The sequence below is a fragment of the Crocodylus siamensis genome, chromosome 2 (assembly GCF_052110815.1).
Source record: "Crocodylus siamensis isolate JL-2025a chromosome 2, ASM5211081v1, whole genome shotgun sequence".
Classification (NCBI taxonomy): Eukaryota; Metazoa; Chordata; order Crocodylia; family Crocodylidae; genus Crocodylus; species Crocodylus siamensis.
Genome location: NC_143396.1, coordinates 10486440 through 10504149, shown reverse-complemented (window position 1 = coordinate 10504149; position 17710 = coordinate 10486440). Strand labels below are relative to the sequence as shown.

At 48.6% G+C, this 17710-nt stretch overlaps 1 protein-coding gene across 2 annotated transcripts in view; it reads left to right on the top strand.

Moving 5' to 3' along the window:
• ZNF638 (zinc finger protein 638) overlaps nucleotides 1–17710 on the top strand; it is a 118511-nt gene that overhangs the window by 19374 nt on the left and 81427 nt on the right. The gene's annotated exons all lie outside the window — the stretch shown is intronic.

Sequence of the window (17710 nt, the reverse complement as noted above, 5' to 3'; positions counted from 1 at the left end):
GCACCAGGTCCAACAAGGCGTCCCCCCCTGGGGGGGCTGTGCACCTCCTGGGTTAGATGGAGGTCCTGCACTCTGGCCAAGCACCTGCATGAGCAGTCAGACCTGGCTGACTGCTCTTCCCAGCAGATGTCCGGGAAGTTCAGGTCCCCCATGACCACCACATCCTTAGCCTTCACTACCTCTGTGAGCTGACCCAAGGATTCCTGGTCAAGCTCCTCTCCCTGGTTGGGAGGTCTGTAGTAGACTCCCACCATTAAGTCTCTTTCCCCTCGACTGCCTTGTACCCTAACCCAAAGCACTTCAGAGTGCCCCTCCCCTTTGTTGACAGGGGGTAGGTTTAGGTTAGGCATCAGGAGGTGCCACTTCACAGTCAGGGCACCCAGGAGCTGGAACCAGCTTCCAAGGGAAGTGGTGCTCGCTCCAACTCTGGGGGTCTTCGAAAGCAGGCTAGATAATCACCTAGCTAGGGTCGTTTGACCCCAGCATCCTTTCCTGCCCATGGCAGGGGGTCGGACTTGATGATCTGCTCAGGTCACTTCCTACCCTACCTGCTATGAAACTATGAAACCTCCAAGGATGGAGATGCCACCACCTCTCTGGGGAGCCTGTTCCAGCGCTTCACCACCCTCCTCATAAGTAAGTTAATATCCAACCGCAACTTCCCCTGCTGCAACTTGAGCCCATTGCCCCTTGTCCTGTCACCTGCCCCCACTGAGACCAGCCCAGCTCCACCCTCTTTGCAGCCGGCCTGCAGGGAGGTGGAGGCTGCTCTTCAATCCCCCTCGGTCTTCTCTTCTGCAGGCTGAATCAACCCACTTCCCTCAGCCTCTCCACACAAGTCCTGTCCCCCAGTCCCACAACCATTTTCATTGCCTTTCGCTGGACCCTCTCTAATGTGTCCACATCCTTTCTGTAGTGGGGGAAACATCCCAGGGTGATGGAAGCAGGCAACGGGGTGCACAGCAGAGAGGTCCCCTGGAGTGGGCCAAGGGTCCACGCAGACAAGCCTGAGAGAGGATTGCTGGGGGAGTCAGACGTCAGTGGCACCAGCTGCTCTTTTCCTACTGCCTGGAAAAAAAGCCAATTTCTATTCTCGGAGAGTCCCGATGCAGTCAAACCTGCAGGCCACGGCCCTTCTCCCAGCTCAGATGCCCCATCTGGTGGGAGAAGGTGCTCAGCTCAGGCTCAGGACACAGCTCCTGTCCACGCAAGCCCATCCAGGCGGGCTGCGGTGCAGGATAGCACCCTGGCAAAGCTCCCCGCAGTGTGGGCAGAGATCGCCTAGCAAAGCTGCTGTGTGGCACCCTCGCTGTGCCTACTTGGTACGGGCACACTGCTGTGATATCCCTGCTAAGCCAGGCTGATGTGCTTCTGAACCAGTTACTCTTTAAGGTGCCACCCTGCCCTGCCTCATCCCTGATAAGCATTCCCAGCATGAGCCATACTGGCACTTTTACCCTTTGTTCTAGGGTTTGCTTGCTGCCCCTGCCAGCACCTTATAGACCAACTCAGTCAGAGATGCTGCCACGTCCTGGTGCCCAGTCTCCGGTGTCCCACGGCTGCTGGAAGGGAGATAGCCTGGATCCAAGCAGGGTTTTCCCCTGTTCCTCTCTCTCCTGCAGCCTCCAGCATCGAGGGTCCAGGCAGGACTGATGCAGAACCCGCCCCTCGCTCCCTGCCCCCGAGCCCCCAGTGCCCCTTTCCTCCCAGCATGTGTCCAAGCCCTGGTGAATCCGGCCGAGCTCCCAGCTCCTCCCACATCTGGGGGCCACAAGCTCCACCTTTAGTGACACACTGGGGGGAAAAACAACTGAGCAGGCCTGGCCTTGTTAGTCTGCCTTCATAGGGAAGCGTCTCCACACCCCTCATCATCCTCACTGCCCTTCTCTTGTTCTTCTTTCTCCTTTTGGAGGTGCAAGGACCAGAACTGGGCACCGTATTCAAGGTGTGGGATTGATAAAGGGACCTCACAGTCCTTTCTGTTTTGTTCACAACTCCCTTCTTAATAAGCCCTAACACTTCATTTGCCTTTTTTGGGGGGCTGCTGAGCACTGAGCTGATGTTTTTAGCTAACTGTCCACAGTGACTCCCAAATCCCTTCCCTGTGTGGTAACAACTCATGTAGAGCCCATCATGGTGTAGGTGTAGTTTGGGCTGTTTTGGCTCCTGTGCATCACTTCACACTTATCAACATGGCATCTCATCTGCCATTTGGTTGCCCATGTGCTCAACAGTGCCAAGTCCTTTTGTAGGTCCTCACAGTCTGTCTTGCTCTTTACCCCTCTGAGTAAGTTTGTTATCTGCAAATCTGGACACCTTGCTTTTCCAGATCATTTATGAATATATTAAACAGCACCGGTCGCAGCACAGATCCCACTGTTTACTTCTTCCCATCCTGAAAAATGCTATAAAACTGGCAATAACTGACCTTCTGGCAACCACAGAAAGTGCTTGAAGTGCGAAGGGATATTTTTTGCGGGGAGTGAAGGGCTTGCCGTCTTCTGTGGAGGCTCTACCATATGGAGACGGGAGTATCAGGAGCTGGTGGGGGCACTCTGCCTTCCTGCTCCGTATGAGGATCAGCTCTGCATCAACTCCCTGTGAGTTCACATGGGGTGGGTTGAGCCAGGAAGAGGAGCAAACCCCTGCACATCTGCAGGGGAGCGGGGCTGAGCTACAGGCTGCGGCACAGAGCAGTAGAGAGGACTGGAATTTATCCCATGACAAAGTTTCTCCTAAAAAAATTGGAGAGCATTTTTCACATACACTTTTTTATGCACCCCACCCTCCCCCAAAAAAGAAAGAATTCAAGATTCGAAGGAAAATGTCAGTTCTCCTTGGTGTGAGAGTTGTTTTGTGCGACTGGGTTGTCTGTGTAGTTTTAGGACTAGATTAGACAGTGTGGACGGGATGCTTTGGATAGGCCTGACCCTGCCTTGAGCATGGGCTGGGCTAAATGTGACCTCCTGAGAGCCCTGCCAGCCTGACTGTTCTGGGATTGTGTGATTCATTGCGTCAAAGGTTTTCTGGGTTTAGCGCATTTTTTGTTTCAGACTCTCAGGAGGGAATGCTTGCCTTCTCTTCGAATGACTCCAACACTTTCCATTAGAAAAGTGTGTCCTTTGGTTGGGGGGGAGGGACTATTTTGACAACTAAAAAAAGAAAGAAAAGAATACTTTAATTTAAAAAAAAATATTTTCTCTTCTTAAAACTTTCTCTTAATTTAAGCAGGTCAAAAGAACCCACTTTGAGGTATGTTTTGGGTGCGTCTACATGAGATGCTTAATGTGCAGTAACCTAATAATGCTGCGCAGTAGTGTGTCATGGCCTGGACTGTGCTAATACACTACTGCGCAGTAGCATCACTAAGAAGGCATTCGCTGATGCTACTTCACAGTAACTCTAGTTACTGCGCATTTACGTAGTACTTCATTAAGCAAGTACTAAAGTAAACACCCGGTAACTACTGTGATGAAGGGTGTTTGTGCCCAAAGCTTAAAGATTTTTTTTGCAAAAATCTGGTTGGTCTAATAGAAAATATCACCTCTACCATGAGTCCTGATTCCAGTAACTACTGTGCATTAATGAACGTGTAGATGCACCCTTTGAGTAGGGAATATTTTAAATATTTTTTTGAGTAGGGACTAGTTAAGAAGAGTAAGAGAGGACATTTTCCCCTGTTTGGCTCAGGTGTCTACCGCCTACCCTTAAGGGGAAAATATGCAAATAGAAGGAGGGATTTTTCCTGGCAAAATGAAACTTAACAAAAAAAACAAGCCACAAGGACAATTTTGAAAGGATTTTAAATATTAACAGAAACATCAAATAACTTGCTTGTTCAACGATACTGATGGGGAATAAAACCAGTTTCAATCTACCCTACGGGCAAACATTGTGCCACTTATGATTTACATTTATTTCAGGGTTTGCTGTGGTGGTTGTGAGCAGAAAGGCTCTTAAATAACTGTTTTGGACTGTGGGTTTTTTGCCCTGGGAACACATGAGCGTGTTTCCAAAGATCCAAGAAAAGTCTGTTTTTGCCCATGCCACCATGAGCATGGTCCCTGTGCCAATCACGGAGCATGGCATGGCTGCGAATTAGTGACAGTATTATATGATGTATGTACATATGATTCATTATGTCCCATAGCATTCTGTGATCATAATACACAGTCCGCACTGCGGTTCAACTTTTGGGGAAAATTAATGTAATTCTCCTAAGCTTTATCTCCTTGAGATGCCAAAACAGGATCCACTAGAAGCAGTTTGTGCGGATCCTCAGAGCAGCTATTATGACAAAACCATCCTATCATAAACATCTGGAGAAAGGAGGGATGCTCAGGTGGGTTTGATACGAAAAAATCATGCCAAACCAACTTGATTTCCTTCTTTGACAGGATAACTAGCTATCAGATGAGGGGAATGCAGTGGGTATCATATCCTTGTACTTTTTGATACAGTCCCATGTGATGTACTCATAAATAATCTGGATGGATGTTCAGTGGATGTATAACTAGCTGAATAAAAAATGGACCAGTATAACTAGTTGAATAACCATAAGTGGGTCAGTGTCAGAAGGTTGCATGTGGGTGCCACGAGGGTCCGTCCTGGGTCCTGTGCTGTTTTTACATTTCTGTGAAAGACCTCGATGCAGGAAAGAAGAGCTTTGGGATCAAAGCTTGCAGATGGCAGAAAACTGGGAAGGGCTGTAAACACTTAGGCGGATAGGAGTGGCAGTGTAAGAGTGATAGGCAGACCTGACGGTCCAAAAAGTATGCAGGAGACAAGGATTTGGGGGGTCAATATATTTTATTGGACCAACTTTATAGTCGGGATAGTGTTAGTCAGGCTTTCAGAGGCAAGGTGTGACCTCACACAGCTGTATCCCAGCCCCTTCGGCATCTCTGTTGCTATCTTCTGGATCCTTTCCAGTTCCTCTACATCCTCCTTCAAATGCAAAGTGCAGAAGTGCATACAGTGCTGCGTCTGAGGCTAAACAGGGCCGAGTCCATTTCTCCACTGGACCTATCTGCATTCAAAAGTTTGCCTAGCTCTATCCCAACTATACAGTTTGTCCAATAAAAGAGATCACCCTAAGGAACCTTGGCAACACGAGGATAGGAGTAAAATTTAGACCAAGAGTGGGTAATAACTTGTTCCCCACCATGTAACAGCAGCTCACCAGAACTTGCGAAGTGGCACAGCTCTGTGCTGGGCCGGGCAGTGGGGACAGGGCCAGGCGGGTGGGCGAGGAGCAGCATCCAGGGGTGGGATAAGTGGGTGAGGCTGGGATCGTGGGTCCATGACAGCCCAGGACAGAGCCATGATCCATTCCCCACACGCCCCTGTGAGGGGTGCCAATTCTATGGGCAGGGGCATGTAGGGAGCAGATCCCACCTGTCTTGCTCCTGGATGCTGCTTCTCACCTGGCCATGGCCCCATCCCAGCTGCATGCCCTGCCTGCTCAGGTCCCACCGCCAGCGGTGGGTGCAGGGCAGACGGTCTGGGGTGCCCGGGTAGCAGGGCAGCCAGAAGGAGCCGCCACCACCAGGGCTGTCAGGAAACAAGTCCAGCCCCTGTGCACCCAAGGGTGGTGGGACCAGTTGCACATGCCACAGCCCAGGCTGCTCCCCATGCCTGGGCCAGACGGGACTGAAAGACCTGCTGCAGACGAAATAAAATCCCTTGGCAGGCTGGATCCGGCCTGCAGGCCATACTTTGCCCACCCCTGATTTAAAAGGATCTTGATAGTCTGGAAAATAGGGCACTAGACAACAAAAGGAAGTTCAACAAAGGCAAGTGTAAGGTGCTATACCTGGGGGAGAAAAAGCAATGCAATGCAGTGCAGGTACCAAAAAGCAAAGGCTGCTTTGAGTTGCATTAACAGAAATCTTGTCTGTAAGGGCCTTGCCAGACTTCACTCTGTAAGCTGAACAAACCTTAATCGGCTTAGCGCTGTTCGGCTTAGTGGAGCAGTCACACAATAAGGCAAAAAACCTGCTCTGATGGCCCCTCACCTGCACAACTGGGATTTGCCAGCTAGAGGCTTGGTGAACCAGGGCAGGACTAGAAGCTAGGGCAGGGTGAGCGCTGCAGCCCTGATGTCGCTTACCGCCCTTCGGACTGGCTCTGCTCCCAGCTCTGCTCTGCTGTACTTGTTAAGCCGAGTAACGAGTGCTTCAAGCCACTTAAAAGGTGTTAATGTGCAACCAGTCTGGGAGCGAAGAGCTCCAGAAGCCACCTAAAATTATCGTGTAACAAGGCTCCAAGACATGGGAAGTGACAGCACCGCTCTCCTCAGCTCTGTTCAGGCCTCCAATGCAGTGCTGTCTGGGCTCTGCATGTGAAGGAGGATGTAGAGAAACTGGGAAGGATCCAGGAGCTGGGGAAGGGGTTGGAATGCAGCTGTGCAACGAAAGGTCGAGAGAACGAGGCGTGTCTAGTTTGGGGAAAAGGCAATTAAGTCATGATAGCAGCTTTCACATAGTTGAAAAGCTGCCATAGAGAAGAGGGAGAACAACTGGTCTCCTGCTGCAGAGGGCAGGACACGAAGCAATGGCTTTAAAACGCAGCAGAGCACATTGAGAGTCGATCAGAAAAATACATTCCTCGCTGCCAGACCAGCAGAACAGTGCAACCAGCTGCCTAGGGAAGCTGCAGCCTCTTTCCCAGGCAGAGGCTGCACGGACCTCTGTCTGGGATGGGGCTGGGATAGTGCAGCCTGAGATGGCCCTGGACGTCCTTTCCAGGTGTGAGATTTTATACGCAGAGGAAAAAGTGGTCATAGAAAGAGCTGTGGGGTGGCTAAAGTGGAAGGACAGTGCCAAGGTGATATGTGGTGGTGCTAAGGTAAAGCTCCTGTGATGGTCCAGGAGATTTGCAAAAGGCAAGAGATGTTGTGGCTGGCTGGATCAACAGTAAGGTTGGGATAGAGACAGCCTCAATTTTTGGGTATGGCGGTACGCTTCCTTAGGTCTCCAAGTCATATTTAGGACTCTGAGGGAGGCGGTAGGTGTTTTGCCTAACGGGGGAGAGCGATCCAGAGAGATGAGGCACTGCGCAAGGGGACAACAACAGCACACAGCTCTCCCACCACGGCATCGGGCGGGAAGAGAACGGACCTCATGGGTAACTTGCTGGGCTGTGCGTAGGTTGGTCCTTCTCCACCCCTTGAGCTCATCAGGAGCTCAGCCCATAGATCAGGAGTGGGATATGGCCCAGCCGGAGCAGCGCCAATTGGTTACATCCACATCAGGATCTGGTCTGAGTTGACAGATGCAAACACACACATGTGGAGAGCAAGACTTGTCTCTGGGGGGGGGTCACGTAATGAGCATGCCCAACCCTCGTACAGGCTTAAAGGACAAGGTCCCAACCCCACAATTTACCATCTAAGTATCCCTTGTCGAATCCAGTTCAACTCAATCCAGTCGAAAGCAGGTACTGAACTAGGCTCTGAATAATGGGGGGGTGCTTGTGACAATAACTGTGTCAGTGCTGTGGGAATCTCTGAAAACTTGTGAGCCAGCTGAGTGTGCTCAGTCTCCAGAAATAAAACACTGCTCGGTGAAGTCACGCTTCCTGGTGCAAAATAATGTGCCCCCCCACCCCGCATCAGCTTTTTCCAGACCCTGTTACTGACATTTATTTTACAGGACCTACTCAATGGCCTGCCTTGCAAATGCTTCCCTACTGCATGGGCTGCCCGTTAGCTGCGGGGCGCTGGTTATGATGCGGATGACACTCCGTAAAGCCCTGAAGCATCTTGGACCAAACGATACGGATGGCTGCTCGTTCCCCTGCATTATTTGTTGGGCTCCAGCAACGTGCCCCCTTACACCCTATGTGACATGTTTCCACCCTGCGCCCCAGGGGCAAAGGGACAACAGGGCACCAATGTCAGGGCATATTCTTCAGGAGCACCCCCTTTTGAGTCAAGGCCTCAGGGGACCAACTAGGACTTGGCTGTCGGGTTCATCCTCTGAGATATTTTCATGGCAGGCTCGGTGTTTCTGCAGGGAGCATTGTATTTCAAGACATGTTCTAGGCATTTGCATTTGATTAGAAGTGGCATTAACATGGCCTGGAAGGGTGGTGATGGTGACAGTTAATCAGTAAAGGATTATTGAGACACTGTTTTGGAAATACTGGGAGTCAGCATCAGTAATAGTGTCACATGCTATTATAGTCAGGGCTGGTAGCACCATCTGTTATTAGATAGCTTGACCCATTGGCTTATAAACTATCCCAATTTTAATGGTTCGGGCTGTAATTTTACATGCCCTGGGTCTCTCTCAAGCTGTTTCTTTCTTTTCTTCTTTTGTTTTTTTTAATTCTCAGCCTTGGGTTGAGCCATTTCCAAATATGAAGCTAGGAAAAAATACATTCTTTTTTAGCATTAAAACAATTGTTGTGCATTTCATTGGACAGCTCTAGCACCCCCACGATGCACAGCAGGGACTTGAAATGTGGTGGTTAGGTGGCCTAATTGTCAGGTATGGGTTTGAGGTTTTTTTTCCTGTTCCCATGAGAAGCAACCCAAATTTAGCCTTTGAAAGCATTGCAGTTCTCATATGCTCAGTAGGGGTTTGAGAAGGTTTAGCAGCTAAAATGTCATGGGATCTTGATTCATCCAGTGCAAAGATAGAAGAGTGATCCCTTTAATGAGTTGCTAATCAGTAGCTAATCAGTATTTGAGTTTCTCTGTCTTGTTCAAGGGGTGGGCCAGGCCTTACAGGCTTCTTTTCATCACTGGCTTCTCTATGGTGCTCATTACTGTAGCGTCCACGTGCTTCACAGACATTCATATTTTTATTTTCATCACCTCACTGTGCTGACCACATCACTCCCACAGCTAAGATACTGGTGTGCTTTAAGGCCCTTGACCCAGTCAGATCTTTCTTCCTGTGAAGGGAGGGAATAATACCCATTTTACATCTGCCAAACTGAGCCCGACAGATTAAGATCAAAGGCATCTAATTTTGGTTGCCTAGTTGGAGTGACCTAGGACTCGGTTTCTCATAGTTGGCATTGTCATCCTTCATAGTTGGAGGAGACTGCGCTTCATCTTGTGACACAGATATTTGGCATGGGTTCTTTGGTGGCTGATAAAGGAACATAAGGTCCTCGACTGGACAGATGGTGTTGGAGTTTGCAGGCTCGCAGGGCTGATCTGGCTGCCAAAACATTTGTTTTTCTCAGCAGGAGAGGCTGCATCCCTGCAAAGCACCACTGATTGCAGGTACGAGTCAGTAACCCCTTTGCAGACCAGATTTGCTAGAGACTCAAGGAAAAGCACAAGGAAAACAAGGTGCATGGAAGTAGTGACCATACACAGAGAGTTTGCATTGCACAGCTTGTGCCCAGCTTCATCAGGGACAGAATCGAGCTCCCTCCACTGGCATCCAGTTGCCTGACTTATGAGATAATTGTTGACCCTCAGATGGGCTGTAAGAACCAAGAAAGGTTCAAAGAGCCAGTCCCACCAAAATTAAATACTCACCCCATAAGAATACCTCCATTCGTAATAGCAAATTCAGTAACAAAATAGAGAGAAGAGATAAATGACTAAACAGTACAGATAAGGTTCATCAGGCATCTGATTAACATTTACAACGTCCACATTTATCTCAAGGTGTGACAATCCTATCAATATCTAAAAGCAGTTACATTTTTAAATTTCTAAGTCCTAGATCTTAAAAAGCCTCTAACAGGTGACTGGTCTGCTAGAGAAAGGACCTTTTAGCCTAGGTTTCAAATTAAGTTTTAAAAGGCTCCTATCTTAGTTCATCTGCAGAAGGGCTATTCAGCAAGGACACTAGTTCAAGGCTGAAGAGCAAAGACTGTGAGATGAAGCCAGATTTTTGTATTCTTTGGCTTGGCTAAAATACCAATAGGACTATGAAATAAGGTAAAAATAAAAGTGCTCCTAATTGGTGCTACTCTGATTTATATTTACAAGGCTATTCTTCTTCCTATATAAATGGTGTCTAAAATTAGCCTTATCTATCACTGAACTGCCAAATGTCCCCGAGACGACCTTTTATTAACCTTAACCCCAGTTTTGTTCCACGTTTTACTTCCGTTCTCTAAAATGGTTTCACACCTTGTGACATTGTTGCACCTGAATATTTCCTTTTCCTGTTCCTCTCTTGGCAAAACTATGGTGAAGCAGATACAAATCACTCTATACCAGCCCTTCATTAAGCAGCTCAAGGCCTACTGTAGTCTGCACTGTGCTCATTTTTCTTGCAGGTCCCTGCCCCAGATGCTGCACGGGGTCCTCCGGACATCACCTCCCTCACTGCACAGTTGTGATCCGAGCTGGGTGGGATCACGTAGGCAGTCTGCTTACAAAAACCAACTTACAGATGTACAAAGGAGCTGTATAAAAGCAGCTGCTTTTTGTGGTTTAAATTAAGATGCCATAACTCTGTCTATACTTCCCAGCTCTTCCAAAACCCCTTCCTAGACCCAGATGCTGGTATTTTTCTCTCCAACACTTAATCACTTATAACGTGCGCATCCATGTTCCCAGTGTAATTATTAGCACATCTTCTTTTCCTGTGTCCCAGTAGAAGTGCAGCCCCATTCTTTTTGCCTCTCTCTCATGTATACTTCCACTGATTTCAGTGGGAGTGTCGACAGCAAGCAGGATTTGGTCCTTTGACAGTAAATTTCCTTCAGCCCCACTTTGTTCCCACTTGAAATCTGTCTGTCCCTCCTTCTCTCCAGGTGCTTCTAATAAGAGCTGTCAGTGGAGTATCACGCACTGTCAAGAGGAATAGGGTGAGGCCCCTGCATGAAGGTTTTAATGTGAGCAGAGCCCTTGTCTCACATTCCTCCTATGAAACCCAAGGCCCAGATAACTTTAAGTAATGTAATCCTCTTCCAAGAATAGTGCTGAAGTTTTCTGTTTAGAAACAATTTCCCAAAGGGGTTTGAAATCTCCATCCAGCATTAAAACTAGCCTAAAAAATTACTCTACCGGCAAAGGCCACTGGCTAGATTTTGTGCTAAAAGTTTGGGGCATTTGCTCTAGGAGTTTGGGAGCTCCTGCTCCCACATCCCCAAATAATCAGAGGTGTTTCCTAATAGAATTGGATGGGGAAGGAGGGAGGGGTAGCTATAGTCTCTATAGGACATAGTATTTCAGGACTTGTTGTGCTCTCAGCAAGGATCTGGCACCGAGAACCAGTTTGGGAGCTTGAATTTTCCAGAGTTTTACTCTTCTTCTAGTTTCAGGGAGTGGTCAGCCCTGCTCCTGTAAACAAGAGGATTTTGATGGGAGGTCTGCGTTGTCTCCTACAGAGGGAATGAAGCAGCTGGGATCTGAGGCCAGCCAAAGGCCAGCCAGCTTCTTCTATGTAAGTCCAGACTTGCCAAACAGGGTTGCACCCACTCAATCCATTTTGGGCAGGTCTGCAAGGTACTTGGTGCTACACCAGAGCACCCTGGGCTCACGTGTCTTCAGCAGCACTACAGTGGTGTGGGGTAGCCGGAGGGTCTGCGCTTGATAAATCTGTCCTGTGCTGCGACCTGTTCACCAGCACAGTGCCAGCTAGTCCCACATTGGCAAGCCTAGATCAGTAGAAGAGGGTCATTGATCCCCATTGCCAGCAGGCTGTTGTGCTGATGACAGTATTTGGAGATGCTTTACAGTCTGGTGGGGGATGTGGTTTGAGGAAGTCAGCCGACTCCTGCAGGCAGTGTATGATTCGGTTATGGCTTTTGGCACGGTGAAGGAATCGGGCTTACTGCCAAATGTGTGGTTGGATCCTGGCAAACAGGAGGGTACTTTCGGAAAAGCACGTGGTGACTCTCAAAAGCTGCCTTTATTTATGCTTTTGCATAAATCATACTTGTAACAGTACGAGTCTCTGAAGCAGGGTGCAGCGGGGAGTCAGAGAGAGGCCCTGTATCCTCCTCCATGCTGTATCCAAAGCAATTAGATGCCTGCAAGCTTTCCATTTTATTTGAAGACAAGAGCCTCCAAAGTGGCTTCTGGGTGCAAGCACAAAATAGCAGGGAGCAGCTCTTCAGTTCTGCTCCCTCAAGGCCATAAGAGGATGGGTAAGACCTAGTGCAGTGATTCCCAAAGGAGTATGCCATGGCGTCCCGAGAACAATAGAAGCATGCCAGGCAAAATGATTCCTTCCTTCCTTCACCTTAAACATTCATATGTCTGTATATTTTAACACACGTTATGTTTTCCCGTTAGAATTACCGAGGCTAGTCTACACAACATTCATAATCTGTGGTGATACATCACTGTGCAGAACAATTGTGGCAAAGACTTGTGGCACAGCTTATGCATGTCTGCGTGGGCACCTTGGCAGGGTGGGGAGAGAGGAAAATGGTAGTGGGGTCTGCCTGGCGGAGGGAGTGATGTCTTTGTTGTAAGGCCACGTGAAAGTGAAGTGCACTCATTGTTATAATAATATAGTATCTATCTATCTATCGATCTATCATCTTATATAGTAATTATGTGTGTATATGTATATGCGTGTGTGTGTACACACACATGTGCACACATAGTATACACGCACACAGAGGCAGATTGGAGGGGTGGGGTGCGCAGTGGTGTACTTGCACCCCATTTTGATTCTGCTTCACCCAAAGTTTAAAACAAACAGCCTGGCTGTGGTAGCAGCATTTCTACTGAGGCAGCAGTAAGGGAGTTGTTTGACTTCATATCTCGTAATCTATGCGATTCCTTCCTAACTCTTCATTCCACAGGTGTTAACAACCCTCTCTCCTTTTCTAATAGTCTTAATGTTCCACTAATCAACTTTTTCTTTTGCATTTCTGCTGTCTGTGAGCTGCTCCTCTTAATGTAGCTCCTATTTCACAGCCCTGTAGGCTATTTTTAACTTTAGCTGAAAACATTGATTCAGGTGTGGAAATAACTTTAAATGATCCTTTGGATGCAGTGTCAGGATGCTCAAGGAGGCTTGATTTTGTTTCATAAATCTGGAAAGAGGTGCATTCAATTCTAATGACAACAGAGCTAAAGAAACAACATCTTTGGATTAGTTTTGTCTAGTTTGTTGTGTTTGATATAGCAAACGTATGAGACAGTTGATGAACAGCACATTCCAGCTAAGTTACATTTGTTCTTACTCTGACCTTAAATGGAATAATACAACCCTAGGCTACCTACCTTATTAGTAAAACTTCTAGTTTATTTCCACCAAAAGTAAAATACGTTGTGCTGTATGTGAGGAAGCATTGTACCACCTGCACCCACCTTTTCAAAATCTTAGAGGGGTGTGTGTGTGTATACACACTTGTGGAATGAAGAGTTAGGAAGGAATCAGGTAGTTTAAACTGAGATACGAAGTCAAAGGACTCCCTTACTGCTTCGTCAACAGAAATGCTGCTACTACTGCCAGGCAATTTGTTTTATACACCGGGTGGACCAGAAATCAAAGTGGGGTAGAAGTGCACTCTTGCACTTTTGCCCCCAGATTCATCCATCTGTGTGTGTGTGTGTGTGTGTGTGTGTGTGTGTGTGTGTGTGTGTGTGTGTGTGTGTGTGCATACACACGCACATATATAATTATTCTATAAGACATATATAATTACTATATTACTATAACAATGACTGCAATGAGTGCAGATACACACATATATATACATATATATGCATACATATACATGTATAATATACATATATTCATATACACACATGCACATATTTATATACATGTATGTAAGGGGGTTGGAATAGACCACGAAACCTTTATTTTCTATGATTCTATATGTGTATGTTTATAGATCTATATCTGTGTATCTCTATATAGATATATCTATCCATAGATATCTGTATATGTATACATATTGTCAGGGACTCGAACCCCAACTTCCCAGGTCCGTTGTCTGACCGCAAGAGACAGGCAACACCAGCAAGGTCTTATCTCAAAGCTCTTTATTGAAGCGTGCACACAACAACAAAGAGCAGCCCGTCTCCTCCAAGAACCAGCCCCCCTTGATAATAAGTAAGCAAGTTTATATAGGCAGTTTTGCGTCACAGATTCTACACTTAATTGACTCAACCTCTATGGTTAGTTAAAAACTTCTAGTGCGCATGACACGATACGCGTTCAGGTGGGAATCTCCCACTGTAAAAGAATGCAAGCTATCAGGTTAGTGTGAGAAAACTTCTAATTAGTTCAAACTGGCTTTTGGCTATATGCTTGTTTTGAAATGTTAAGTGATAGGGAGGAGGACGGCATCTTTGATTGTTTCAGCTGTGTCTTTGAAGCACTAAGTCTGCTTTGTGCAATGGGAAGCTGGGTGACAGCGACCATGAGCTGATCACCTTCACCATCCGCTGTAAAGCTGGCAAGTCAGTCAGCAACACAGAGGTCCTTGACTTCAGAAAAGCCGACTTTGACAAGCTCAAGAGGCTAGTCGGTCAGGCCCTCAGGGACCATGACCCCAGGGAGATGGGAGTTCAAGAAGAGTGGTTGCTTCTCAAGGAAGCGATCCTCAGTGCACAAGCTAAATCTATTCCAACACGGAGGAAAGGCAGCAAGAAGGCACAGCAGCCCCCCTGGCTCTCCAGGGATCTAGCGGACCTCCTGCGGCTAAAAAGGAAAGCCTACAAAGGATGGAGGACGGGATTCACCTCCAAGGAGGATTATTCTGCACTGGTCCGGTCCTGCAGGGAGCAAACCAGGAAAGCCAAGGCTGCAACTGAACTCCAACTAGCTTCAAGCATCAAGGACAACAAAAAGTCCTTTTTCAGATATGTGGGGAGCCGGAGGAAAAGCAAAGGCAATGTTGCACCCCTGCTGAACCAGATGGGGCAACTGACAACTGACGCCCAGGAAAAAGCCCATCTATTAAATAGGTACTTTGCGTCTGTCTTTCACCAGTCCCATGGGACGCCCATGCCTGCTATGGGACAGGGAGATCTGGATGTTGGGGACCCCCTACCCTCCATAAATGCTGACCTTGTGAAGGAACACCTTGAGAGGCTGGATACCTTCAGGGTGCCTTCACAAATGCTCACCCCCTTTCAAATGAAAATATGAACTGTCCTTTCTACCTAGGAGAACTTGTACAACCTGTGCTCTCTCCGCTGCCTTATGCAGGGCGCGTCGCCTGAGATCTTGCAGATAAATGCAATCTCTTGTTTGCAAATTCTAATAAAAGAGGTCACCTCTTCCACCAGTTTTGATCCCTTTTGCCTCTAAACCACTGCGGCTGCAATCTAGGACACCTGGCACCCCCTTTCCAAGCCATTTGCTGCCACGCAGCCCCTTACCTTCCAGCGGGCTGTCTCCCATCCAGTCCATCCTGCCTGCCCTGGAGATCTTCACTGTCGGAGCTTGAAAATGCCCTATCCCTCCCCCACCGTCCTTCCTGGCCCAGGGGGAACTGAAACCTCCCTCGCCACTCACCAGAACCCGCGGCAGCCCCATGCGCAGGGGGCACGCGGCGGGGACAGGGTGGGGCGGCTTCCCCAGCGGCGTGGGGGTGCAGCAAGAGTCAAGGCGGGGCCCGGTGCCTCTGGCAGGTGCTGGCACCTGGGAAGGGAGATGCTCAGCTCGACGGGCCCCATCCTCCCTGCCCCCTGGATGGGGAAGTAAGCCAGGAAGGAACGAGGCTGCCTGCTCAGCCGAGGCTCTGCAGTTGGCTTCCCCATGCCTGTGACCTTGTCCTTCCTGGGGGTTTGCTCCAGCTGTGACAGGGAGGACCCCCCCCATCCCCCAGCTGTTTGAAGTGCCTGGTTTCGTTATAATGGGAGCTGCATCCCAGGCTGGGGATGGGGCTGGGCTGCGCCAAGGCTCCTCCTGGCACCCACCCCGCAGGGTCCTGGTGTCATATTGAATGCTGACCTCGTGAAGTAACACCTTGAGAGGCTGGATACCTTCAAGTCAGCCGGCCCTGACAACCTGCACCCCAGGGTACTCAAGGAGCTGGCGAGCATCATAGCCCAGCCCCTGGCACGGGTCTTTGAAAACTCCTGGCGCTCTGGTGTAGTGCCCGAAGACTGGGAGAAGGCCAATGTGGTGCCGATCTTCAAGACAGGGAGGAGAGTGGATCCGGCTAACTACAGGCCCATTAGCCTGACTTCTATCCTGGGGAAGATCTTAGAAAAGTTTATTAAGGAGGCCATCCTTGAGGGACTGGCCCAGGCTAACATCCTGAGGGACAGCCAGCACGGGTTTGTTGCGGGTAGGTCTTGTTTGACCAATCTCATTTCCTTCTATGACCAGGTGACCTATCACCTGGACAAGGGAGAAGAGATTGATGTCATATATCTTGACTTCAAAAAAGCTTTTGATCTGGTATCCCACGATCACCTCTTGGCCAAACTGGCCAGTTGTGGCCTTGGCTCCACCACGATCCGCTGGCTGGGAAACTGGCTCCGTGGTCAGACTCAGAGGGTTGTGATTGATGGCAGTCACTCATCGTGGTGCCCTGTGACCAGTGGGGTCCCTCAAGGCTCTGTCCTGGGACCCATCCTGTGCAACATCTTCATTAACGATGTGGACACGAGTCAGAAGCGGACTGGCCAAGTTCGCCGATGACACCAAACTTTGGGGCAAAGCATCCACGCCAGAAGATAGGCGGGTGATCCAGGCTGACCTGGACAAGCTCAGCAAATGGGCAGACGAGAACCTCATGGTGTTTAACACCGAAAAATGCAAGGTCCTCCACCTTGGGAGGAAAAACCTGCAGCATCCTTATAGGCTCAGCAGTGCTACGTTGGATAGCGCTACAGAAGAAAGAGACTTGGGGGTCATCATTGACCACAAGATGAACACGAGCTTGCAATGCGATGCTGCGGCTAATAAAGTGACCAAAACTCTGGCGTGCATCCATAGATGCTTCTCGAGCAAATCCCGGGGCGTCATTCTCCCCTTGTACTCGGCCTTGGTGAGGCCGCAGCTGGAATACTGCGTCCAGTTTTGGGCTCCACAATTCAAAAAGGATGTGGAGAAGCTTGAGAGAGTCCAGAGGAGAGCCACGCGCATGATCAGAGGTCAGGAAAACAGATCTTACGATGACAGGCTGAGAGCCACGGGACTCTTTAGCTTGGAAAAGCGGAGGCTCAGGGGTGATCTGATGGCCACCTATAAGTTTATCAGGGGTGACCACCAGGATCTGGGGGAACGTCTGTTCACCAGAGCGCCCCAAGGGATGACGAGGTCGAATGGTCACAAACTCCTGCAAGACCGTTTCAGGCTGGACATAAGGAAGAATTTCTTTACTGTCCGAGCCCCCAAGGTCTGGAACAGTCTGCCAGCGGAGGTGGTTCAAGCACCTACACTGAACACCTTCAAGAGTAAATTGGATGCTTATCTTGCTGGGATCCTATGACCCCAGCTGACTTCCTGCCCTTTGGGCAGGGGGCTGGACTCGATGATCTCTCAAGGTCCCTTCCAGCCCTGATGTCTATGAATCTATGAATCTATGTAGATAACTTTTACACTTATTATGTATGGTTTTGTTAGTTAGTTTCTACAGCTACACAATAATAGGCTTTGAGCAGTTCTTACACATAAGCATCTTCCTTATCATCAAACATGCAACTTTCTTTTTAGCACTGTTACTTATGCTAGTGGGTTCAAGGTGGGTTCAGTTTGTACCATCCCTATTTATGAATTCACATTCCAAATGTCATCCTACATACAGAGAGCTTCATGATTATCCTGTTTGTGGCCTCTCAGCAGTATTTTTCTTTGTTGGCTTT